Genomic DNA, 24,460 nt, shown 5'->3' with positions numbered 1-24,460 from the left:
AAAAACCCATCTGTTTCCACCGAAAAACATTTCAGGGGATCACTTGCAACAGTTTGCCAACATTTTTGAGTGAATTGCAGAACGTCAGATTTTTGGCAGAAATTGTGACCGCGCGGCTTAGGGATTTTTTCAAAAAAAGTTGTTCAGACGTCGAGGGCTAATTCTGTTTCCGATGATAAAAACCCATCTGTTTCCACCGAAAAGCATTTCAGGGGATCGGTTGCAACAGTTTGCACCATTTTTCAGTGAATTGCAGAACGTCAGATTTTGAGAAGAAATTGTGACCGCGCGGCTTAGGGATTTTTTCAAAAAAAGTTGTTCTGACGTCGAGGGCTAATTCTGTTTCCGATGATAAAAACCCGTCTGTTTCCACCGAAAAACATTTCAGGGGATCACTTGCAACAGTTTGCCAACATTTTTGAGTGAATTGCAGAACGTCAGATTTTTGGCAGAAATTGTGACCGCGCGGCTTTGGGATTTTTTTTAAAAAAAGTTTTTAAGACGTCGAGGGCTAATTCTTTTCCCGATGATAAAAAACCATCTGTTTCCACCGAAAAACATTTCAGGAGATCACTTGCAACACTTTGCCATCATTTTTCAGTGAATTGCAGAACGTCAGATTTTGAGAAGAAATTGTGACCGCGCGGCTTAGGGATTTTTTCAAAAAAAAGTTGTTCAGACGTCGAGGGCTAATTCTGTTTCCGATGATAAAAACCCATCTGTTTCCACCGAAAAACATTTCAGGGGATCATTTGCAACAGTTTGGCACCATTTTAGAGTGAATTGCAGAACGTCATATTTTTGCTGAAATTGTGACCGCGCGGCTTAGGGATTTTTTCAAAAAAAGTTGTTCAGACGTCGCGGGCTAATTCTGTTTCCGATTTTAAAAACCCATCTGTTTCCACCGAAAAACATTTCAGGGGATCGTTTGCAATAGTTTGGCACCATTTTTGAGTGAATTGCAGAACGTCATATTTTTGCTGAAATTGTGACCGCGCGGCTTAGGGATTTTTTCAAAAAAAGTTGTTCAGACATCGAGGGCTAATTCTATTCCCGATGATAAAAACCCATCTGTTTCCACCGAAAAACATTTCAGGGGATCACTTGCAACAGTTTGCCAACATTTTTCAGTGAATTGCAGAACGTCAGATTTTGAGAAGAAATTGTGACGGCGCGGCTTAGGGATTTTTTCAAAAAAGGTTGTGCAGACGTCGAGGGCTAATTCTGTTTCCGATGATAAAAACCCATCTGTTTCCACCGAAAAACATTTCAGGGGATCACTTGCAACAGTTTGCCAACATTTTTGAGTGAATTGCAGAACGTCAGATTTTGAGAAGAAATTGTGACCGCGCGGCTTAGGGATTTTTTCAAAAAAAGTTGTTCAGACGTCGCGGGCTAATTCTGTTTCCGATGTTAAAAACCCATCTGTTTCCACCGAAAAACATTTCAGCGGATCACTTGAAACAGTTTGCCAACATTTTTGAGTGAATTGCAGAACGTCATATTTTTGCTGAAATTGTGACCGCGCGGCTTAGGGATTTTTTCAAAAAAAGTTGTTCAGACGTCGAGGGCTAATTCTGTTTCCGAAGATAAAAACCCATCTGTTTCCACCGAAAAACATTTCAGGGGATCACTTGCAACAGTTTGTCAACATTTTTGAGTGAATTGCAGAACGTCAGATTTTGAGAAGAATTTGTGACCGCGCGGCTTAGGGATTTTTTCAAAAAAAGTTGTTTAGACGTCGAGGGCTAATTCTGTTTCCGATGATAAAAACCCATCTGTTTCCACCGAAAAACATTTCTGGGGATCACTTGCAACAGTTTGCCAACATTTTTGAGTGAATTGCAGAACGTCAGATTTTGAGAAGAAATTGTGACCGCGCGGCTTAGGGATTTTTTTAAAAAAAGTTGTTAAGACGTCGAGGGCTAATTCTGTTTCCGATGATAAAAACCCATCTGTTTCCACCTAAAAATATTTCAGGGGATCACTTGAAACAGCTTGCCAACATTTTTGAGTGAATTGCAGAACGTCATATTTTTGCTGAAATTGTGACCGCGCGGCTTAGGGATTTTTTCAAAAAAAGTTGTTCTGACGTCGAGGGCTAATTCTGTTTCCGATGATAAAAACCCGTCTGTTTCCACCGAAAAACATTTCAGGGGATCACTTGCAACAGTTTGCCAACATTTTTGAGTGAATTGCAGAACGTCAGATTTTTGGCAGAAATTGTGACCGCGCGGCTTTGGGATTTTTTTTAAAAAAAGTTTTTAAGACGTCGAGGGCTAATTCTTTTCCCGATGATAAAAAACCATCTGTTTCCACCGAAAAACATTTCAGGAGATCACTTGCAACACTTTGCCATCATTTTTCAGTGAATTGCAGAACGTCAGATTTTGAGAAGAAATTGTGACCGCGCGGCTTTGGGATTTTTTCAAAAAAAGTTGTTTAGACGTCGAGGGCTAATTCTGTTTCCGATGATAAAAACCCATCTGTTTCCACCGAAAAACATTTCTGGGGATCACTTGCAACAGTTTGCCAACATTTTTGAGTGAATTGCAGAACGTCAGATTTTGAGCAGAAATTGTGACCGCGCGGCTTAGGGATTTTTTCAAAAAAAGTTGTTCAGACGTCAAGGGCTAATTCTGTTTCCGATGTTAAAATCCCATCTGTTTCCACCGAAAAACATTTCAGGGGATCGTTTGCAACAGTTTGGCACCATTTTTGAGTGAATTGCAGAACGTCATATTTTTGCTGAAATTGTGACCGCGCGGCTTAGGGATTTTTTCAAAAAAGGTTGTACAGACGTCGAGGGCTAATTCTGTTCCCGATGATAAAAACCCATCTGTTTCCACCGAAAAACATTTCAGGGGATCACTTGAAACAGTTTGCCAACATTTTTGAGTGAATTGCAGAACGTCAGATTTTTAGCAGAAATTGTGACCGCGCGGCTTAGGGATTTTTTTAAAAAAAAGTTTTTAAGACGTCGAGGGCTAATTCTGTTCCCGATGATAAAAACCCATCTGTTTCCACCGAAAAACATTTCAGGAGATCACTTGCAACACTTTGCCAACATTTTTCAGTGAATTGCAGAACGTCAGATTTTGAGAAGAAATTGTGACCGCGCGGCTTAGGGATGTTTTCAAAAAAAGTTGTTCTGACGTCGAGGGCTAATTCTGTTTCCGATGATAAAAACCCGTCTGTTTCCACCGAAAAACATTTCAGGGGATCACTTGCAACAGTTTGCCAACATTTTTGAGTGAATTGCAGAACGTCAGATTTTGAGAAGAAATTGTGACCGCGCGGCTTAGGGATTTTTTTAAAAAAAGTTGTTAAGACGTCGAGGGCTGATTCTGTTTCCGATGATAAAAACCCTTCTGTTTCCACCGAAAAAACATTTCAGGGGATCACTTGAAACTGTTTGCCAACATTTTTGAGTGAATTGCAGAACGTCAGATTTTTGCTGAAATTGTGACCGCGCGGCTTAGGGATTTTTTCAAAAAAAGTTGTTCAGACGTCGCGGGCTAATTCTGTTTTCGATGATAAAAACCCATCTGTTTCCACCGAAAAACATTTCAGGGGATCACTTGCAACAGTTTGCCAACATTTTTGAGTGAATTGCAGAACGTCAGATTTTTGGCAGAAATTGTGACCGCGCGGCTTAGGGATTTTTTCAAAAAAAGTTGTTCAGACGTCGAGGGCTAATTCTGTTTCCGATGATAAAAACCCATCTGTTTCCACCGAAAAACATTTCAGGGGATCACTTGCAACAGTTTGCCAACATTTTTGAGTGAATAGCAGAACGTCAGACTTTTAGCAAAAATTGTGACCGCGCGGCATAGGGATTTTTTCAAAAAAAGTTGTTCACACGTCGCAGGCTAATTCTGTTTCCGATGATAAAAACCCATCTGTTTCCACCGAAAAACATTTCAGGGGATCACTTGCAACAGTTTGGCACCATTTTTGAGTGAATTGCAGAACGTCATATTTTTGCTGAAATTGTGACCGCGCGGCTTAGGGATTTTTTCAAAAAAAGTTGTTCAGACGTCGCGGGCTAATTCTGTTTCCGATGTTAAAAACCCATCTGTTTCCACCGAAAAACATTTCAGGGGATCGTTTGCAATAGTTTGGCACCATTTTTGAGTGAATTGCAGAACGTCATATTTTTGCTGAAATTGTGAACGCGCGGCTTAGGGATTTTTTCAAAAAAAGTTGTTCAGACGTCGAGGGCTAATTCTGTTCCCGATGATAAAAACCCATCTGTTTCCACCGAAAAACATTTCAGGGGATCACTTGCAACAGTTTGCCAACATTTTTAAGTGAATTGCAGAACGTCAGATTTTTAGCAGAAATTGTGACCGCGCGGCTTAGGGATTTTTTCAAAAAAGGTTGTTCAGACGTCGAGGGCTAATTCTGTTTCCGATGATAAAAACCCATCTGTTTCCACCGAAAAACATTTCAGGGGATCACTTGCAAAAGTTTGCCAACATTTTTGAGTGAATTGCAGAATGTCAGATTTTGAGAAGAAATTTTGACCGCGCGGCTTAGGGAGTTTTTTAAAAAAAGTTGTTAAGACGTCGAGGGCTGATTCTGTTTCCGATGAAAAAAACCCTTCTGTTTCCACCGAAAAAACATTTCAGGGGATCACTTGAAACTGTTTGCCAACATTTTTGAGTGAATTGCAGAACGTCAGATTTTTGCTGAAATTGTGACCGCGCGGCTTAGGGATTTTTTCAAAAAAAGTTGTTCAGACGTCGCGGGCTAATTCTGTTTCCGATGATAAAAACCCATCTGTTTCCACCGAAAAACATTTCAGGGGATCACTTGCAACAGTTTGCCAACATTTTTGAGTGAATTGCAGAACGTCAGATTTTTGGCAGAAATTGTGACCGCGCGGCTTAGGGATTTTTTCAAAAAAAGTTGTTCAGACGTCGAGGGCTAATTCTGTTTCCGATGATAAAAACCCATCTGTTTCCACCGAAAAACATTTCAGGGGATCACTTGCAACAGTTTGCCAACATTTTTGAGTGAATTGCAGAACGTCATATTTTTGCTGAAATTGTGACCGCGCGGCTTAGGGATTTTTTCAAAAAAAGTTGTTCAGACGTCGCGGGCTAATTCTGTTTCCGATGTTAAAAACCCATCTGTTTCCACCGAAAAACATTTCAGGGGATCGTTTGCAATAGTTTGGCACCATTTTTGAGTGAATTGCAGAACGTCATATTTTTGCTGAAATTGTGACCGCGCGGCTTAGGGATTTTTTCAAAAAAAGTTGTTCAGACGTCGAGGGCTAATTCTGTTCCCGATGATAAAAACCCATCTGTTTCCACCGAAAAACATTTCAGGGGATCACTTGCAACAGTTTGCCAACATTTTTCAATGAATTGCAGAACGTCAGATTTTTAGCAAAAATTGTGACCGCGCGGCTTAGGGATTTTTTCAAAAAAGGTTGTTCAGACGTCGAGGGCTAATTCTGTTTCCGATGATAAAAACCCATCTGTTTCCACCGAAAAACATTTCAGGGGATCACTTGCAACAGTTTGCCAACATTTTTGAGTGAATTGCAGAACGTCAGATTTTTGCTGAAATTGTGACCGCGCGGCTTAGGGATTTTTTCAAAAAAAGTTGTTAAGACGTCGAGGGCTGATTCTGTTTCCGATGATAAAAACCCTTCTGTTTCCACCGAAAAAACATTTCAGGGGATCACTTGCAACAGTTTGGCACCATTTTTGAGTGAATTGCAGAACGTCATATTTTTGCTGAAATTGTGACCGCGCGGCTTAGGGATTTTTTCAAAAAAAGTTGTTCAGACGTCGCGGGCTAATTCTGTTTCCGATGTTAAAAACCCATCTGTTTCCACCGAAAAACATTTCAGGGGATCGTTTGCAATAGTTTGGCACCATTTTTGAGTGAATTGCAGAACGTCATATTTTTGCTGAAATTGTGAACGCGCGGCTTAGGGATTTTTTCAAAAAAAGTTGTTCAGACGTCGAGGGCTAATTCTGTTCCCGATGATAAAAACCCATCTGTTTCCACCGAAAAACATTTCAGGGGATCACTTGCAACAGTTTGCCAACATTTTTAAGGGAATTGCAGAACGTCAGATTTTTAGCAGAAATTGTGACCGCGCGGCTTAGGGATTTTTTCAAAAAAGGTTGTTCAGACGTCGAGGGCTAATTCTGTTTCCGATGATAAAAACCCATCTGTTTCCACCGAAAAACATTTCAGGGGATCACTTGCAAAAGTTTGCCAACATTTTTGAGTGAATTGCAGAACGTCAGATTTTGAGAAGAAATTGTGACCGCGCGGCTTAGGGATTTTTTTAAAAAAAGTTGTTAAGACGTCGAGGGCTGATTCTGTTTCCGATGAAAAAAACCCTTCTGTTTCCACCGAAAAAACATTTCAGGGGATCACTTGAAACTGTTTGCCAACATTTTTGAGTGAATTGCAGAACGTCAGATTTTTGCTGAAATTGTGACCGCGCGGCTTAGGGATTTTTTCAAAAAAAGTTGTTCAGACGTCGCGGGCTAATTCTGTTTCCGATGATAAAAACCCATCTGTTTCCACCGAAAAACATTTCAGGGGATCACTTGCAACAGTTTGCCAACATTTTTGAGTGAATTGCAGAACGTCAGATTTTTGGCAGAAATTGCGACCGCGCGGCTTAGGGATTTTTTCAAAAAAAGTTGTTCAGACGTCGAGGGCTAATTCTGTTTCCGATGATAAAAACCCATCTGTTTCCACCGAAAAACATTTCAGGGGATCACTTGCAACAGTTTGCCAACATTTTTGAGTGAATAGCAGAACGTCAGATTTTTAGCAAAAATTGTGACCGCGCGGCATAGGGATTTTTTCAAAAAAAGTTGTTCACACGTCGCAGGCTAATTCTGTTTCCGATGATAAAAACCCATCTGTTTCCACCGAAAAACATTTCAGGGGATCACTTGCAACAGTTTGGCACCATTTTTGAGTGAATTGCAGAACGTCATATTTTTGCTGAAATTGTGACCGCGCGGCTTAGGGATTTTTTCAAAAAAAGTTGTTCAGACGTCGCGGGCTAATTCTGTTTCCGATGTTAAAAACCCATCTGTTTCCACCGAAAAACATTTCAGGGGATCGTTTGCAATAGTTTGGCACCATTTTTGAGTGAATTGCAGAACGTCATATTTTTGCTGAAATTGTGACCGCGCGGCTTAGGGATTTTTTCAAAAAAAGTTGTTCAGACGTCGAGGGCTAATTCTGTTCCCGATGATAAAAACCCATCTGTTTCCACCGAAAAACATTTCAGGGGATCACTTGCAACAGTTTGCCAACATTTTTCAATGAATTGCAGAACGTCAGATTTTTAGCAGAAATTGTGACCGCGCGGCTTAGGGATTTTTTCAAAAAAGGTTGTTCAGACGTCGAGGGCTAATTCTGTTTCCGATGATAAAAACCCATCTGTTTCCACCGAAAAACATTTCAGGGGATCACTTGCAACAGTTTGCCAACATTTTTGAGTGAATTGCAGAACGTCAGATTTTTGCTGAAATTGTGACCGCGCGGCTTAGGGATTTTTTCAAAAAAAGTTGTTAAGACGTCGAGGGCTGATTCTGTTTCCGATGATAAAAACCCTTCTGTTTCCACCGAAAAACATTTCAGGGGATCACTTGCAACAGTTTGCCAACATTTTTGAGTGAATTGCAGAACGTCAGATTTTTGGCAGAAATTGTGACCGCGCGGCTTAGGGATTTTTTCAAAAAAAGTTGTTCAGACGTCGAGGGCTAATTCTGTTTCCGATGATAAAAACCCATCTGTTTCCACCGAAAAACATTTCAGGGGATCACTTGCAACAGTTTGCCAACATTTTTGAGTGAATAGCAGAACGTCAGATTTTTAGCAAAAATTGTGACCGCGCGGCATAGGGATTTTTTCAAAAAAAGTTGTTCACACGTCGCAGGCTAATTCTGTTTCCGATGATAAAAACCCATCTGTTTCCACCGAAAAACATTTCAGGGGATCACTTGCAACAGTTTGGCACCATTTTTGAGTGAATTGCAGAACGTCATATTTTTGCTCAAATTGTGACCGCGCGGCTTAGGGATTTTTTCAAAAAAAGTTGTTCAGACGTCGCGGGCTAATTCTGTTTCCGATGTTAAAAACCCATCTGTTTCCACCGAAAAACATTTCAGGGGATCGTTTGCAATAGTTTGGCACCATTTTTGAGTGAATTGCAGAACGTCATATTTTTGCTGAAATTGTGACCGCGCGGCTTAGGGATTTTTTCAAAAAAAGTTGTTCAGACGTCGAGGGCTAATTCTGTTCCCGATGATAAAAACCCATCTGTTTCCACCGAAAAACATTTCAGGGGATCACTTGCAACAGTTTGCCAACATTTTTCAATGAATTGCAGAACGTCAGATTTTTAGCAGAAATTGTGACCGCGCGGCTTAGGGATTTTTTCAAAAAAGGTTGTTCAGACGTCGAGGGCTAATTCTGTTTCCGATGATAAAAACCCATCTGTTTCCACCGAAAAACATTTCAGGGGATCACTTGCAACAGTTTGCCAACATTTTTGAGTGAATTGCAGAACGTCAGATTTTTGCTGAAATTGTGACCGCGCGGCTTAGGGATTTTTTCAAAAAAAGTTGTTAAGACGTCGAGGGCTGATTCTGTTTCCGATGATAAAAAGCCTTCTGTTTCCACCGAAAAAACATTTCAGGGGATCACTTGCAACAGTTTGGCACCATTTTTGAGTGAATTGCAGAACGTCATATTTTTGCTGAAATTGTGACCGCGCGGCTTAGGGATTTTTTCAAAAAAAGTTGTTCAGACGTCGCGGGCTAATTCTGTTTCCGATGTTAAAAACCCATCTGTTTCCACCGAAAAACATTTCAGGGGATCGTTTGCAATAGTTTGGCACCATTTTTGAGTGAATTGCAGAACGTCAGATTTTGAGAAGAAATTGTGACCGCGCGGCTTAGGGATTTTTTCAAAAAAAGTTGTTCAGACGTCGGGGGCTAATTCTGTTTCCGATGTTAAAAACCCATCTGTTTCCACCGAAAAACATTTCAGCGGATCACTTGAAACAGTTTGCCAACATTTTTGAGTGAATTGCAGAACGTCAGATTTTTGCTGAAATTGTGACCGCGCGGCTTAGGGATTTTTTCAAAAAAAGTTGTTAAGACGTCGAGGGCTGATTCTGTTTCCGATGATAAAAACCCTTCTGTTTCCACCGAAAAAACATTTCAGGGGATCACTTGAAACTGTTTGCCAACATTTTTGAGTGAATTGCAGAACGTCAGATTTTTGCTGAAATTGTGACCGCGCGGCTTAGGGATTTTTTCAAAAAAAGTTGTTCAGACGTCAAGGGCTAATTCTGTTTCTGATGGTAAAAACCCACCTGTTTCCACCGAAAAACATTTCAGGGGATCGGTTGCAACAGTTTGGCACCATTTTTGAGTGAATTGCAGAACGTCAGATTTTGAGAAGAAATTGTGACCGCGCGGCTTAGGGATTTTTTCAAAAAAAGTTGTTCAGACGTCGAGGGCTTATTCTGTTTCCGATGATAAAAACCCATCTGTTTCCACCGAAAAATATTTCAGGGGATCACTTGCAACAGTTTGCCAACATTTTTGAGTGAATTGCAGAACGTCAGATTTTGAGAAGAAATTGTGACCGCGCGGCTTAGGGATTTTTTCAAAAAAAGTTGTTCAGACGTCGCGGGCTAATTCTGTTTCCGATGATAAAAACCCATCTGTTTCCACCGAAAAACATTTCAGGGGATCACTTGCAAAAGTTTGCCAACATTTTTCTGTGAATTGCAGATCGTCAGATTTTTGGCAGAAATTGTGACCACGCGGCTTAGGGATTTTTTCAAAAACAGTTGTTCTGACGTCGAGGGCTAATTCTGTTCCCGATGATAAAAACCCATCTGTTTCCACCGAAAAACATTTCAGGGGATCACTTGAAACTGTTTGCCAACATTTTTGAGTGAATTGCAGAACGTCAGATTTTGAGAAGAAATTGTGACCGCGCGGCTTAGGGATTTTTTCAAAAAAAGTTGTTCAGACGTCGCGGGCTAATTCTGTTTCCGATGATAAAAACCCATCTGTTTCCACCGAAAAACATTTCAGGGGATCGTTTGCAACAGTTTGCCAACATTTTTAAGTGAATTGCAGAACGTCAGATTTTTAGGAGAAATTGTGACCGCGCGGCTTAGGGATTTTTTCAAAAAAGGTTGTTCAGACGTCGAGGGCTAATTCTGTTTCCGATGATAAAAACCCATCTGTTTCCACCGAAAAACATTTCAGGGGATCACTTGCAACAGTTTGCCAACATTTTTGAGTGAATTGCAGAACGTCAGATTTTGAGCAGAAATTGTGACCGCGCGGCTTAGGGATTTTTTCAAAAAAAGTTGTTCAGACGTCGCGGGCTAATTCTGTTTCCGATGTTAAAAACCCATCTGTTTCCACCGAAAAACATTTCAGCGGATCACTTGATACAGTTTGCCAACATTTTTGAGTGAATTGCAGAACGTCAGTTTTTTGCTGAAATTGTGACCGCGCGGCTTAGGGATTTTTTCAAAAAAAGTTGTTAAGACGTCGAGGGCTGATTCTGTTTCCGATGATAAAAACCCTTCTGTTTCCACCGAAAAAACATTTCAGGGGATCACTTGAAACTGTTTGTCAACATTTTTGAGTGAATTGCAGAACGTCAGATTTTTGCTGAAATTGTGACCGCGCGGCTTAGGGATTTTTTCAAAAAAAGATGTTCAGACGTCAAGGGCTAATTCTGTTTCTGATGGTAAAAACCCATCTGTTTCCACCGAAAAACATTTCAGGGGATCACTTGCAACAGTTTGGCACCATTTTTGAGTGAATTGAAGAACGTCAGATTTTGAGAAGAAATTGTGACCGCGCGGCTTAGGGATTTTTTCAAAAAAAGTTTTTAAGACGTCGAGGGCTAATTCTGTTCCCGATGATAAAAACCCATCTGTTTCCACCGAAAAACATTTCAGGAGATCACTTGCAACACTTTGCCAACATTTTTGAGTGAATTGCAGAACGTCAGATTTGGAGAAGAAATTGTGACCGCGCGGCTTAGGGATATTTTCAAAAAAAGTTGTTCAGACGTCGAGGGCTAAGTCTGTTTCCGATGATAAAAACCCATCTGTTTCCACCGAAAAACATTTCAGGGGATCACTTGCAACAGTTTGCCAACATTTTTGAGTGAATTGCAGAACGTCAGATTTTGAGAAGAAATTGTGACCGCGCGGCTTAGGGATTTTTTCAAAAAAAGTTGTTCAGACGTCGCGGGCTAATTCTGTTTCCGATGTTAAAAACCCATCTGTTTCCACCGAAAAACATTTCAGCGGATCACTTGAAACTGTTTGCCAACATTTTTGAGTGAATTGCAGAACGTCAGATTTTGAGAAGAAATTGTGACCGCGCGGCTTAGGGATTTTTTCAAAAAAAGTTGTTCAGACGTCGCGGGCTAATTCTGTTTCCGATGATAAAAACCCATCTGTTTCCACCGAAAAACATTTCAGGGGATCGTTTGCAACAGTTTGCCAACATTTTTAAGTGAATTGCAGAACGTCAGATTTTTAGGAGAAATTGTGACCGCGCGGCTTAGGGATTTTTTCAAAAAAGGTTGTTCAGACGTCGAGGGCTAATTCTGTTTCCGATGATAAAAACCCATCTGTTTCCACCGAAAAACATTTCAGGGGATCACTTGCAACAGTTTGCCAACATTTTTGAGTGAATTGCAGAACGTCAGATTTTGAGCAGAAATTGTGACCGCGCGGCTTAGGGATTTTTTCAAAAAAAGTTGTTCAGACGTCGCGGGCTAATTCTGTTTCCGATGTTAAAAACCCATCTGTTTCCACCGAAAAACATTTCAGCGGATCACTTGAAACAGTTTGCCAACATTTTTGAGTGAATTGCAGAACGTCAGATTTTTGCTGAAATTGTGACCGCGCGGCTTAGGGATTTTTTCAAAAAAAGTTGTTAAGACGTCGAGGGCTGATTCTGTTTCCGATGATAAAAACCCTTCTGTTTCCACCGAAAAAACATTTCAGGGGATCACTTGAAACTGTTTGTCAACATTTTTGAGTGAATTGCAGAACGTCAGATTTTTGCTGAAATTGTGACCGCGCGGCTTAGGGATTTTTTCAAAAAAAGATGTTCAGACGTCAAGGGCTAATTCTGTTTCTGATGGTAAAAACCCATCTGTTTCCACCGAAAAACATTTCAGGGGATCACTTGCAACAGTTTGGCACCATTTTTGAGTGAATTGAAGAACGTCAGATTTTGAGAAGAAATTGTGACCGCGCGGCTTAGGGATTTTTTCAAAAAAAGTTTTTAAGACGTCGAGGGCTAATTCTGTTCCCGATGATAAAAACCCATCTGTTTCCACCGAAAAACATTTCAGGAGATCACTTGCAACACTTTGCCAACATTTTTGAGTGAATTGCAGAACGTCAGATTTGGAGAAGAAATTGTGACCGCGCGGCTTAGGGATTTTTTCAAAAACAGTTGTTCAGACGTCAAGGGCTAATTCTGTTTCCGATGATAAAAACCCATCTGTTTCCACTGAAAAACATTTCAGGGGATCACTTGCAACAGTTTGCCAACATTTTTGAGTGAATTGCAGAACGTCAGATTTTGAGAAGAAATTGTGACCGCGCGGCTTAGGGATATTTTCAAAAAAAGTTGTTCAGACGTCGAGGGCTAAGTCTGTTTCCGATGATAAAAACCCATCTGTTTCCACCGAAAAACATTTCAGGGGATCACTTGCAACAGTTTGCCAACATTTTTGAGTGAATTGCAGAACGTCAGATTTTGAGCAGAAATTGTGACCGCGCGGCTTAGGGATTTTTTCAAAAAAAGTTGTTCAGACGTCAAGGGCTAATTCTGTTTCTGATGATAAAAACCCATCTGTTTCCACCGAAAAACATTTCAGGGGATCACTTGAAACAGTTTGCCAACATTTTTCAGTGAATTGCAGAACGTCAGATTTTGAGCAGAAATTGTGACCGCGCGGCTTAGGGATTTTTTCAAAAACAGTTGTTCAGACGTCAAGGGATAATTCTGTTTCCGATGATAAAAACCCATCTGTTTCCACCGAAAAACATTTCAGGGGATCACTTGAAACAGTTTGCCAACATTTTTCTGTGAATTGCAGAACGTCAGATTTTTAGCAGAAATTGTGACCGCGCGGCTAAGGGATTTTTTCAAAAAAAGTTGTTCAGACGTCGCGGGCTAATTCTGTATTCGATGATAAAAACCCATCTGTTTCCACTGAAAAACATTTCAGGGGATCACTTGAAACAGTTTGCCAACATTTTTCTGTGAATTGCAGAACGTCAGATTTTTAGCAGAAATTGTGACCGCGTGGCTTAGGGATTTTTTCAAAAACAGTTGTTCAGACGTCAAGGGCTAATTCTGTTTCCGATGATAAAAACCCATCTGTTTCCACCGAAAAATATTTCAGGGGATCACTTGCAACAGTTTGTCAACATTTTTGAGTGAATTGCAGAACGTCAGATTTTGAGAAGAAATTGTGACCGCGCGGCTTAGGGATTTTTTCAAAAAAAGTTGTTCAGACGTCGCGGGCTAATTCTGTTTCCGATGTTAAAAACCCATCTGTTTCCACCGAAAAACAATTCAGGGGATCGTTTGCAATAGTTTGGCACCATTTTTGAGTGAATTGCAGAACGTCATATTTTTGCTGAAATTGTGACCGCGCGGCTTAGGGATTTTTTCAAAAAAAGTTGTTCAGACGTCAAGGGCTAATTCTGTTTCTGATGGTAAAAACCCACCTGTTTCCACCGAAAAACATTTCAGGGGATCGGTTGCAACAGTTTGGCACCATTTTTGAGTGAATTGCAGAACGTCAGATTTTGAGAAGAAATTGTGAACGCGCGGCTTAGGGATTTTTTCAAAAAAAGTTGTTCAGACGTCGAGGGCTTATTCTGTTTCCGATGATAAAAACCCATCTGTTTCCACCGAAAAACATTTCAGGGGATCACTTGCAACAGTTTGCCAACATTTTTGAGTGAATTGCAGAACGTCAGATTTTGAGAAGAAATTGTGACCGCGCGGCTTAGGGATTTTTTTAAAAAAAGTTGTTCAGACGTCGCGGGCTAATTCTGTTTCCGATGATAAAAACCCATCTGTTTCCACCGAAAAACATTTCAGGGGATCACTTGCAACAGTTTGCCAACATTTTTCAGTGAATTGCAGAACGTCAGATTTTGAGCAGAAATTGTGACCGCGCGGCTTAGGGATATTTTCAAAAAAAGTTGTTCAGACGTCGAGGGCTAAGTCTGTTTCCGATGATAAAAACCCATCTGTTTCCACCGAAAAACATTTCAGGGGATCACTTGCAACTGTTTGCCAACATTTTTGAGTGAATTGCAGAACGTCAGATTTTGAGCAGAAATTGTGACCGCGCGGCTTAGGGATTTTTTCAAAAACAGTTGTTCAGACGTCAAGGGCTAATTCTGTTTCTGATGATAAAAACCCATCTGTTTCCACCGAAAAACATTTCAGGGGATCACTTGAAACAGTTTGCCAACATTTTTCAGTGAATTGCAGAATGTCAGATTTTGAGCAGAAATTGTGACCGCGCGGCTTAGGGATTTTTTCAAAAACAGTTGTTCAGACGTCAAGGGATAATTCTGTTTCCGATGATAAAAACCCATCTGTTTCCACCGAAAAACATTTCAGGGGATCACTTGAAACAGTTTGCCAACATTTTTCTGTGAATTGCAGAACGTCAGATTTTTAGCAGAAATTGTGACCGCGCGGCTTAGGGATTTTTTCAAAAAAGGTTGTTCAGACGTCGAGGGCTAATTCTGTTTCCGATGATAAAAACCCATCTGTTTCCACCGAAAAACATTTCAGGGGATCACTTGCAAAAGTTTGCCAACATTTTTGAGTGAATTGCAGAACGTCAGATTTTGAGAAGAAATTGTGACCGCGCGGCTTAGGGATTTTTTTAAAAAAAGTTGTTAAGACGTCGAGGGCTGATTCTGTTTCCGATGAAAAAAACCCTTCTGTTTCCACCGAAAAAACATTTCAGGGGATCACTTGAAACTGTTTGCCAACATTTTTGAGTGAATTGCAGAACGTCAGATTTTTGCTGAAATTGTGACCGCGCGGCTTAGGGATTTTTTCAAAAAAAGTTGTTCAGACGTCGCGGGCTAATTCTGTTTCCGATGATAAAAACCCATCTGTTTCCACCGAAAAACATTTCAGGGGATCACTTGCAACAGTTTGCCAACATTTTTGAGTGAATTGCAGAACGTCAGATTTTTGGCAGAAATTGTGACCGCGCGGCTTAGGGATTTTTTCAAAAAAAGTTTTTAAGACGTCGAGGGCTAATTCTGTTCCCGATGATAAAAACCCATCTGTTTCCACCGAAAAACATTTCAGGAGATCACTTGCAACACTTTGCCAACATTTTTGAGTGAATTGCAGAACGTCAGATTTGGAGAAGAAATTGTGACCGCGCGGCTTAGGGATTTTTTCAAAAACAGTTGTTCAGACGTCAAGGGCTAATTCTGTTTCCGATGATAAAAACCCATCTGTTTCCACTGAAAAACATTTCAGGGGATCACTTGCAACAGTTTGCCAACATTTTTGAGTGAATTGCAGAACGTCAGATTTTGAGAAGAAATTGTGACCGCGCGGCTTAGGGATATTTTCAAAAAAAGTTGTTCAGACGTCGAGGGCTAAGTCTGTTTCCGATGATAAAAACCCATCTGTTTCCACCGAAAAACATTTCAGGGGATCACTTGCAACAGTTTGCCAACATTTTTGAGTGAATTGCAGAACGTCAGATTTTGAGCAGAAATTGTGACCGCGCGGCTTAGGGATTTTTTCAAAAAAAGTTGTTCAGACGTCAAGGGCTAATTCTGTTTCTGATGATAAAAACCCATCTGTTTCCACCGAAAAACATTTCAGGGGATCACTTGAAACAGTTTGCCAACATTTTTCAGTGAATTGCAGAACGTCAGATTTTGAGCAGAAATTGTGACCGCGCGGCTTAGGGATTTTTTCAAAAACAGTTGTTCAGACGTCAAGGGATAATTCTGTTTCCGATGATAAAAACCCATCTGTTTCCACCGAAAAACATTTCAGGGGATCACTTGAAACAGTTTGCCAACATTTTTCTGTGAATTGCAGAACGTCAGATTTTTAGCAGAAATTGTGACCGCGCGGCTAAGGGATTTTTTCAAAAAAAGTTGTTCAGACGTCGCGGGCTAATTCTGTATTCGATGATAAAAACCCATCTGTTTCCACTGAAAAACATTTCAGGGGATCACTTGAAACAGTTTGCCAACATTTTTCTGTGAATTGCAGAACGTCAGATTTTTAGCAGAAATTGTGACCGCGTGGCTTAGGGATTTTTTCAAAAACAGTTGTTCAGACGTCAAGGGCTAATTCTGTTTCCGATGATAAAAACCCATCTGTTTCCACCGAAAAATATTTCAGGGGATCACTTGCAACAGTTTGTCAACATTTTTGAGTGAATTGCAGAACGTCAGATTTTGAGAAGAAATTGTGACCGCGCGGCTTAGGGATTTTTTCAAAAAAAGTTGTTCAGACGTCGCGGGCTAATTCTGTTTCCGATGTTAAAAACCCATCTGTTTCCACCGAAAAACAATTCAGGGGATCGTTTGCAATAGTTTGGCACCATTTTTGAGTGAATTGCAGAACGTCATATTTTTGCTGAAATTGTGACCGCGCGGCTTAGGGATTTTTTCAAAAAAAGTTGTTCAGACGTCAAGGGCTAATTCTGTTTCTGATGGTAAAAACCCACCTGTTTCCACCGAAAAACATTTCAGGGGATCGGTTGCAACAGTTTGGCACCATTTTTGAGTGAATTGCAGAACGTCAGATTTTGAGAAGAAATTGTGAACGCGCGGCTTAGGGATTTTTTCAAAAAAAGTTGTTCAGACGTCGAGGGCTTATTCTGTTTCCGATGATAAAAACCCATCTGTTTCCACCGAAAAACATTTCAGGGGATCACTTGCAACAGTTTGCCAACATTTTTGAGTGAATTGCAGAACGTCAGATTTTGAGAAGAAATTGTGACCGCGCGGCTTAGGGATTTTTTTAAAAAAAGTTGTTCAGACGTCGCGGGCTAATTCTGTTTCCGATGATAAAAACCCATCTGTTTCCACCGAAAAACATTTCAGGGGATCACTTGCAACAGTTTGCCAACATTTTTCAGTGAATTGCAGAACGTCAGATTTTGAGCAGAAATTGTGACCGCGCGGCTTAGGGATATTTTCAAAAAAAGTTGTTCAGACGTCGAGGGCTAAGTCTGTTTCCGATGATAAAAACCCATCTGTTTCCACCGAAAAACATTTCAGGGGATCACTTGCAACTGTTTGCCAACATTTTTGAGTGAATTGCAGAACGTCAGATTTTGAGCAGAAATTGTGACCGCGCGGCTTAGGGATTTTTTCAAAAACAGTTGTTCAGACGTCAAGGGCTAATTCTGTTTCTGATGATAAAAACCCATCTGTTTCCACCGAAAAACATTTCAGGGGATCACTTGAAACAGTTTGCCAACATTTTTCAGTGAATTGCAGAATGTCAGATTTTGAGCAGAAATTGTGACCGCGCGGCTTAGGGATTTTTTCAAAAACAGTTGTTCAGACGTCAAGGGATAATTCTGTTTCCGATGATAAAAACCCATCTGTTTCCACCGAAAAACATTTCAGGGGATCACTTGAAACAGTTTGCCAACATTTTTCTGTGAATTGCAGAACGTCAGATTTTTAGCAGAAATTGTGACCGCGCGGCTTAGGGATTTTTTCAAAAAAAGTTGTTCAGACGTCGCGGGCTAATTCTGTATTCGATGATAAAAACCCATCTGTTTCCACTGAAAAACATTTCAGGGGATCACTTGAAACAGTTTGCCAACATTTTTCTGTGAATTGCAGAACGTCAGATTTTTAGCAGAAATTGTGACCGCGTGGCTTAGGGATTTTTTCAAAAACAGTTGTTCAGACCTCAAGGGCTAATTCTGTTTCCGATGATAAAAACCCATCTGTTTCCACCGAAAAATATTTCAGGGGATCACTTGCAACAGTTTGTCAACATTTTTGAGTGAATTGCAGAACGTCAGATTTTGAGAAGAAATTGTGACCGCGCGGCTTAGGGATTTTTTCAAAAAAAGTTGTTCAGACGTCGCGGGCTAATTCTGTTTCCGATGTTAAAAACCCATCTGTTTCCACCGAAAAACAATTCAGGGGATCGTTTGCAATAGTTTGGCACCATTTTTGAGTGAATTGCAGAACGTCAGATTTTGAGAAGAAATTGTGACCGCGCGGCTTAGGGATTTTTTCAAAAAAAGTTGTTCAGACGTCGCGGGCTAATTCTGTTTCCGATGTTAAAAACCCATCTGTTTCCACCGAAAAACAATTCAGGGGATCGTTTGCAATAGTTTGGCACCATTTTTGAGTGAATTGCAGAACGTCAGATTTTGAGCAGAAATTGTGACCGCGCGGCTTAGGGATATTTTCAAAAAAAGTTGTTCAGACGTCGAGGGCTAAGTCTGTTTCCGATGATAAAAACCCATCTGTTTCCACCGAAAAACATTTCAGGGGATCACTTGCAACTGTTTGCCAACATTTTTGAGTGAATTGCAGAACGTCAGATTTTGAGCAGAAATTGTGACCGCGCGGCTTAGGGATTTTTTCAAAAACAGTTGTTCAGACGTCAAGGGCTAATTCTGTTTCTGATGATAAAAACCCATCTGTTTCCACCGAAAAACATTTCAGGGGATCACTTGAAACAGTTTGCCAACATTTTTCAGTGAATTGCAGAATGTCAGATTTTGAGCAGAAATTGTGACCGCGCGGCTTAGGGATTTTTTCAAAAACAGTTGTTCAGACGTCAAGGGATAATTCTGTTTCCGATGATAAAAACCCATCTGTTTCCACCGAAAAACATTTCAGGGGATCACTTGAAACAGTTTGCCAACATTTTTCTGTGAATTGCAGAACGTCAGATTTTTAGCAGAAATTGTGACCGCGCGGCTTAGGGATTTTTTCAAAAAAAGTTGTTCAGACGTCGCGGGCTAATTCTGTATTCGATGATAAAAACCCATCTGTTTCCACTGAAAAACATTTCAGGGGATCACTTGAAACAGTTTGCCAACATTTTTCTGTGAATTGCAGAACGTCAGATTTTTAGCAGAAATTGTGACCGCGTGGCTTAGGGATTTTTTCAAAAACAGTTGTTCAGACCTCAAGGGCTAATTCTGTTTCCGATGATAAAAACCCATCTGTTTCCACCGAAAAATATTTCAGGGGATCACTTGCAACAGTTTGTCAACATTTTTGAGTGAATTGCAGAACGTCAGATTTTGAGAAGAAATTGTGACCGCGCGGCTTAGGGATTTTTTCAAAAAAAGTTGTTCAGACGTCGCGGGCTAATTCTGTTTCCGATGTTAAAAACCCATCTGTTTCCACCGAAAAACAATTCAGGGGATCGTTTGCAATAGTTTGGCACCATTTTTGAGTGAATTGCAGAACGTCAGATTTTGAGAAGAAATTGTGACCGCGTGGCTTAGGGATTTTTTCAAAAAAAGTTGTTCAGACGTCGCGGGCTAATTCTGTTTCCGATGTTAAAAACCCATCTGTTTCCACCGAAAAACAATTCAGGGGATCGTTTGCAATAGTTTGGCACCATTTTTGAGTGAATTGCAGAACGTCAGATTTTGAGCAGAAATTGTGACCGCGCGGCTTAGGGATTTTTTCAAAAACAGTTGTTCAGACGTCAAGGGCTAATTCTGTTTCTGATGATAAAAACCCATCTGTTTCCACCGAAAAACATTTCAGGGGATCACTTGAAACAGTTTGCCAACATTTTTCAGTGAATTGCAGAACGTCAGATTTTGAGCAGAAATTGTGACCGCGCGGCTTAGGGATTTTTTCAAAAACAGTTGTTCAGACGTCAAGGGATAATTCTGTTTCCGATGATAAAAACCCATCTGTTTCCACCGAAAAACATTTCAGGGGATCACTTGAAACAGTTTGCCAACATTTTTCTGTGAATTGCAGAACGTCAGATTTTTAGCAGAAATTGTGACCGCGCGGCTTAGGGATTTTTTCAAAAAAAGTTGTTCAGACGTCGCGGGCTAATTCTGTATTCGATGATAAAAACCCATCTGTTTCCACTGAAAAACATTTCAGGGGATCACTTGAAACAGTTTGCCAACATTTTTCTGTGAATTGCAGAACGTCAGATTTTTAGCAGAAATTGTGACCGCGTGGCTTAGGGATTTTTTCAAAAACAGTTGTTCAGACGTCAAGGGCTAATTCTGTTTCCGATGATAAAAACCCATCTGTTTCCACCGAAAAATATTTCAGGGGATCACTTGCAACAGTTTGTCAACATTTTTGAGTGAATTGCAGAACGTCAGATTTTGAGAAGAAATTGTGACCGCGCGGCTTAGGGATTTTTTCAAAAAAAGTTGTTCAGAAGTCGCGGGCTAATTCTGTTTCCGATGTTAAAAACCCATCTGTTTCCACCGAAAAACAATTCAGGGGATCGTTTGCAATAGTTTGGCACCATTTTTGAGTGAATTGCAGAACGTCATATTTTTGCTGAAATTGTGACCGCGCGGCTTAGGGATTTTTTCAAAAAAAGTTGTTCAGACGTCAAGGGCTAATTCTGTTTCTGATGGTAAAAACCCATCTGTTTCCACCGAAAAACATTTCAGGGGATCGATTGCAACAGTTTGGCACCATTTTTGATTGAATTGCAGAACGTCAGATTTTGAGAAGAAATTGTGACCGCGCGGCTTAGGGATTTTTTCAAAAAAAGTTGTTTAGACGTCGAGGGCTTATTCTGTTTCCGATGATAAAAACCCATCTGTTTCCACCGAAAAACATTTCAGGGGATCACTTGCAACAGTTTGCCAACATTTTTGAGTGAATTGCAGAACGTCAGATTTTGAGAAGAAATTGTGACCGCGCGGCTTAGGGATTTTTTTAAAAAAAGTTGTTCAGACGTCGCGGGCTAATTCTGTTTCCGATGATAAAAACCCATCTGTTTCCACCGAAAAACATTTCAGGGGATCACTTGCAACAGTTTGCCAACATTTTTCTGTGAATTGCAGAACTTCAGATTTTTGCCAGAAATTGTGACCACGCGGCTTAGGGATTTTTTCAAAAACAGTTGTTCTGACGTCGAGGGCTAATTCTGTTCCCGATGATAAAAACCCATCTGTTTCCACCGAAAAACATTTCAGGGATCACTTGAAACTGTTTGCCAACATTTTTGAGTGAATTGAAGAACGTCAGATTTTGAGAAGAAATTGTGACCGCGCGGCTTAGGGATTTTTTCAAAAAAAAGTTGTTCAGACGTCGAGGGCTAATTCTGTTTCCGATGATAAAAACCCATCTGTTTCCACCGAAAAACATTTCAGGGGATCACTTGCAACAGTTTGCCAACATTTTTGAGTGAATTGCAGAACGTCAGATTTTGAGAAGAAATTGTGACCGCGCGGCTTAGGGATTTTTTCAAAAAAAGTTGTTCAGACGTCGCGGGCTAATTCTGTTTCCGATGATAAAAACCCATCTGTTTCCACCGAAAAACATTTCAGGGGATCGTTTGCAACAGTTTGCCAAAATTTTTAAGTGAATTGCAGAACGTCAGATTTTTAGCAGAAATTGTGACCGCGCGGCTTAGGGATTTTTTCAAAAAAGGTTGTTCAGACGTCGAGGGCTAATTCTGTTTCCGATGATAAAAACCCATCTGTTTCCACCGAAAAACATTTCAGGGGATCACTTGCAACAGTTTGCCAACATTTTTGAGTGAATTGCAGAACGTCAGATTTTGAGAAGAAATTGTGACCGCGCGGCTTAGGGATTTTTTCAAAAAAAGTTGTTCAGACGTCGCGGGCTAATTCTGTTTCCGATGTTAAAAACCCTTCTGTTTCCACCGAAAAAACATTTCAGGGGATCACTTGAAACTGTTTGTCAACATTTTTGAGTGAATTGCAGAACGTCAGATTTTTGCTGAAATTGTGACCGCGCGGCTTAGGGATTTTTTTCAAAAAAAGATGTTCAGACGTCAAGGGCTAATTCTGTTTCTGATGGTAAAAACCCATCTGTTTCCACCGAAAAACATTTCAGGGGATCACTTGCAACAGTTTGGCACCATTTTTGAGTGAATTGAAGAACGTCAGATTTTGAGAAGAAATTGTGACCGCGCGGCTTAGGGATTTTTTCAAAAAAAGTTTTTAAGACGTCGAGGGCTAATTCTGTTCCCGATGATAAAAACCCATCTGTTTCCACCGAAAAACATTTCAGGAGATCACTTGCAACACTTTGCCAACATTTTTGAGTGAATTGCAGAACGTCAGATTTGGAGAAGAAATTGTGACCGCGCGGCTTAGGGATTTTTTCAAAAACAGTTGTTCAGACGTCAAGGGCTAATTCTGTTTCCGATGATAAAAACCCATCTGTTTCCACTTGCAACAGTTTGGCACCATTTTTGAGTGAATTGAAGAACGTCAGATTTTGAGAAGAAATTGTGACCGCGCGGCTTAGGGATTTTTTCAAAAAAAATTTTTAAGACGTCGAGGGCTAATTCTGTTCCCGATGATAAAAACCCATCTGTTTCCACCGAAAAACATTTCAGGGGATCACTTGCAACAGTTTGCCAACATTTTTGAGTGAATTGCAGAACGTCAGATTTTGAGAAGAAATTGTGACCGCGCGGCTTAGGGATTTTTTCAAAAAAAGTTGTTCAGACGTCGCGGGCTAATTCTGTTTCCGATGATAAAAACCCATCTGTTTCCACCGAAAAACATTTCAGGGGATCGTTTGCAACAGTTTGCCAAAATTTTTAAGTGAATTGCAGAACGTCAGATTTTTAGCAGAAATTGTGACCGCGCGGCTTAGGGATTTTTTCAAAAAAGGTTGTTCAGACGTCGAGGGCTAATTCTGTTTCCGATGATAAAAACCCATCTGTTTCCACCAAAAAACATTTCAGGGGATCACTTGCAACAGTTTGCCAACATTTTTGAGTGAATTGCAGAACGTCAGATTTTTAGAAGAAATTGTGACCGCGCGGCTTAGGGATTTTTTCAAAAAAAGTTGTTCAGACGTCGCGGGCTAATTCTGTTTCTGATGTTAAAAACCCATCTGTTTCCACCGAAAAACATTTCAGCGGATCACTTGAAACAGTTTGCCAACATTTTTGAGTGAATTGCAGAACGTCAGATTTTTGCTGAAATTGTGACCGCGCGGCTTAGGGATTTTTTCAAAAAAAGTTGTTAAGACGTCGAGGGCTGATTCTGTTTCCGATGATAAAAACCCTTCTGTTTCCACCGAAAAAACATTTCAGGGGATCACTTGAAACTGTTTGTCAACATTTTTGAGTGAATTGCAGAACGTCAGATTTTTGCTGAAATTGTGACCGCGCGGCTTAGGGATTTTTTCAAAAAAAGATGTTCAGACGTCAAGGGCTAATTCTGTTTCTGATGGTAAAAACCCATCTGTTTCCACCGAAAAACATTTCAGGGGATCACTTGCAACAGTTTGGCACCATTTTTGAGTGAATTGAAGAACGTCAGATTTTGAGAAGAAATTGTGACCGCGCGGCTTAGGGATTTTTTCAAAAAAATTTTTAAGACGTCGAGGGCTAATTCTGTTCCCGATGATAAAAACCCATCTGTTTCCACCGAAAAACATTTCAGGAGATCACTTGCAACACTTTGCCAACATTTTTGAGTGAATTGCAGAACGTCAGATTTGGAGAAGAAATTGTGACCGCGCGGCTTAGGGATTTTTTCAAAAACAGTTGTTCAGACGTCAAGGGCTAATTCTGTTTCCGATGATAAAAACCCATCTGTTTCCACCGAAAAACATTTCAGGGGATCACTTGCAACAGTTTGCCAACATTTTTGAGTGAATTGCAGAATGTCAGATTTTGAGAAGAAATTGTGACCGCGCGGCTTAGGGATATTTTCAAAAAAAGTTGTTCAGACGTCGAGGGCTAAGTCTGTTTCCGATGATAAAAACCCATCTGTTTCCACCGAAAAACATTTCAGGGGATCACTTGCAACAGTTTGCCAACATTTTTGAGTGAATTGCAGAACGTCAGATTTTGAGCAGAAATTGTGACCGCGCGGCTTAGGGATTTTTTCAAAAAAAGTTGTTCAGACGTCAAGGGCTATTTCTGTTCCCGATGATAAAAACCCATCTGTTTCCACCGAAAAACATTTCAGGGGATCACTTGCAACAGTTTGCCAACATTTTTCAGTGAATTGCAGAACGTCAGATTTTGAGCAGAAATTGTGACCGCGCGGCTTAGGGATATTTTCAAAAAAAGTTGTTCAGACGTCGAGGGCTAAGTCTGTTTCCGATGATAAAAACCCATCTGTTTCCACTGAAAAACATTTCAGGGGATCACTTGAAACAGTTTGCCAACATTTTTCTGTGAATTGC

The sequence above is a fragment of the Podarcis vaucheri genome (assembly GCF_965113315.1).
Source record: "Podarcis vaucheri genome assembly, chromosome: 2".
Classification (NCBI taxonomy): Eukaryota; Metazoa; Chordata; class Lepidosauria; order Squamata; family Lacertidae; genus Podarcis; species Podarcis vaucheri.
The sequence above is the reverse complement of the archived record's forward strand: the minus strand, read 5'-3'. Positions refer to the sequence as shown.